The sequence below is a fragment of the Phoca vitulina genome, unplaced genomic scaffold (genome assembly GCF_004348235.1).
Source record: "Phoca vitulina isolate PV1807 unplaced genomic scaffold, GSC_HSeal_1.0 scaffold7, whole genome shotgun sequence".
Classification (NCBI taxonomy): domain Eukaryota; kingdom Metazoa; phylum Chordata; class Mammalia; order Carnivora; family Phocidae; genus Phoca; species Phoca vitulina.
Window position 1 is genome coordinate 20,296,297 of NW_022589710.1, and position 2,878 is coordinate 20,299,174.

Below are 2,878 nucleotides of genomic sequence, written 5' to 3' on the forward strand. Positions count from 1 at the left end.
TTGAAGTCAGTTCCACATTTTCCAAGAAGTCCTGAATTCCAGGTTTTGATGTCCTCTCTTCTCAGATTTGATTAGCAATTAGTTTGTACTCTACAATTTAATTTTTTTATTATTTAGCATGTACATTATAGTTTTGAGTGCTTATCTCATATCTTATCACCAGACTTTCCAGAAATTGGTACTTGCCCTGGTACCTACAAGTAATAGCCAACATGGCAGATATTGAGCTATGACTGACACAAGTATAAACTACAATTATTTTAAGTCCAGAGCTGATAGCACCATATTTCCTACTATATTACATAATACTTAACATTATTGCAGGTTTGCTATGTACCAGGTACTGTTCCAAATGTCTTCTATATATTCACATCAGTTTGTGGAAAATTTGAAGACTGAATGGTTTGTTGGGAAATCACAGCAGCATTGTTATTGTTTTGAGGAATATAATTTTCATCAAAGTTTTGGTTGATAGCCGTTTCTGGAGGATACTATTGCTATTACGCAAAGTCAGGATCAACCTGACTTTCATCTTCAGTTTCCTCTTCCTGTCTGTCCCTTTTCAATGTTTTCAAGTATTCACATTTTTTATCAGTGCCTATTCAAATCAGTTTGGATAGATGAGGCTGTTGATTAATTCTGTCAACAAGTGAATAAGAATTTGAGTGATTATACTCTTTTATTAAATTTTTTGCACTAACATTCTTGGCAGCTGATTCAAAAGTATTAAAATTACCAATATTGTAGGTGGACTTATGAATGAAAGAAGTCCCATCTTTAGTTTCTTTAGTTTGGCTTTACCTTGGTGAGCTTTTGTAGGAAGAGCAGCACATTTAGGGACTAAGGCTTTATACCACTTGAACCAGCCTTGTTCTTAACTGGCTATAACTAAAAATTTTCTACTCCTGGGAATCCAGATATCTGCCAGTCTTTTATTATTTTTCTTATTATTATTTTAAGGATTTATTTATTTATTTTAGAGAGAGAGAGAGAGAGGGAGCGTATGTGAATGGGGGGAGGGGCAGAGGGAGAGAATCTTTGTGCAGACTTCCCACTGAGCATGGAGCCTGACATGGGGCTCAGTCCCACAACCCATGAGATCATGACCTGAGCTGAAAGTAAGAGTCAGTTGCTTAACTCACTGAGCCACCCAGGTGCCCCTTTGCCAGCCTTTTGTATCATCTTCCTCAATGACAATTGTTCTTAGTACTCTAGATAAAGGTTTTAGAGGCTATTCTAAGAAAGAAGCTTAGGAGCCTTATTTGGTTGAGTATTTATGTGTTTGTGCATGTAGGCCCTATATACCTAGAGCTAAAGATGTTCAATTTAGTTATATCTCATATTCAGGAGTTAAGGATATAAGATCTTCAGCCTCAACCTGTTTGAATTCTCACTTGTCTCCCCTTGGCATCCCCCATTCCCACCCTTGGTTTCATTGTTAAGGAGATTATTTTTGTGGAGTCATTTTTTTTCTTGAATGGAAATTGCTGCTATAAGAATAGGAACTTCTACCATAGTATCTGTCATGGACTGAATGTTTGTGTTCCCCACAAATTCATATGTTAAAGTTCTAACCCCCAGTGTGGTGGTATTTGGAGATGGGGGCTTTTGGGGAGGTAATCAGGTTTAGCTGAGGTTTTAAGAGTTGGGTCCTTATGATCGGATTAGTGCCCTTAGAAGAAGAGACCAGAGAGCTTGCTATCTCTCTCCCCACCATGTCAGGACACAGCATAAAGATGGCTATCTGTAAGGCAAGGAGAGAGCTCTTACCAGGAACCTGACCATACTGGTACCTTGATCTTGGACTTCCCAGCCTCCAGAACTGTGAGAAATAAATGTCTGTTGTTTAAGCCATCCAGTCTATGGAGTTTTGTTGTAACATTTCAAGCAGACTAAGACAGTATATCCCTTTTAATAATTTATGTTTTCAATACCATTTATTCTTTGTATACACCACCCAATTTTTCTTACCTTACAGTGTTATCTTCATTAGGATGCCGAATACCAGAGTCAAAAGTATTTGGAGAATTTTGTTATCTATGATTTACATCATAGCAACTTTTTGTCCATGAAAAATTTTCATAATGCTTCTCAAAATCCAAAGATGATTTTTGATGGTAGAGAAGAAAAATTAAAGTTATGCTGTGCCATTTTGGAAGTCTGATTCAGTAAAAAACTGTCTTCAGTATCTCATGGCAAATCCCAAATCCAACAGGACTGCACAGAAATGTGTTAGAATTTTTCTTTGAAACTGTGTTTTCAGTTTGTTTTTTAAACTTTGTTTTCTTTGAAATAATACCCAGGTTTGGGTTTTTTTAAAGATATATAAATATATATCTTTAAAACATGTAACTGTTTGACATGGAATTTCAAGTCAGTCATAAAATTTCAAGTCAGAATTTTACAAGTCTGTTAAAAATTTTTATATGACGATCTTCAAAATTAGCCAATTTCTTTGCTTTTAAGATCATAATGTATTCTGAATCCTGTTTCTATATTGTTCCATGTACTTGTACAGTTGACATCTTTTCCAGATGAAATAGGTTTCAGGAGCTAAAAAGCAAAACCAAAAGAGAATTTCATATCTGAAGGAAAAACATTTCAAATCATCATGGAGACATGTAGGTATCTTGCCACTACCATGCTCCTGTGAAATGGCAACATCTTAAACAAATTTGCACTTTTAATGTCTTCGTTTAGAAAAGTTGTCCCACTGTGACATGGAACAAGCTAACATCAGAAATTCCTATAACTTTTATTGAAGATAAAAATATCTATCATGAAACTTCAGCAATATTTAAACAGTAATTTGAAACTATTTAAGCTACTCAGCATATGGATCAAAAATATCTTACAGCTCTGGCTGAAGAATACCAAT

At 35.4% G+C, this 2,878-nt stretch overlaps 1 pseudogene; it reads right to left on the reverse strand.

Moving 5' to 3' along the window:
• Positions 1–359: 359 nt before the first annotated feature.
• Positions 360–1,411, reverse strand: LOC116632666 (annotated as a pseudogene).
• Between the last annotated feature and the right edge of the window lie 1,467 nt (positions 1,412–2,878).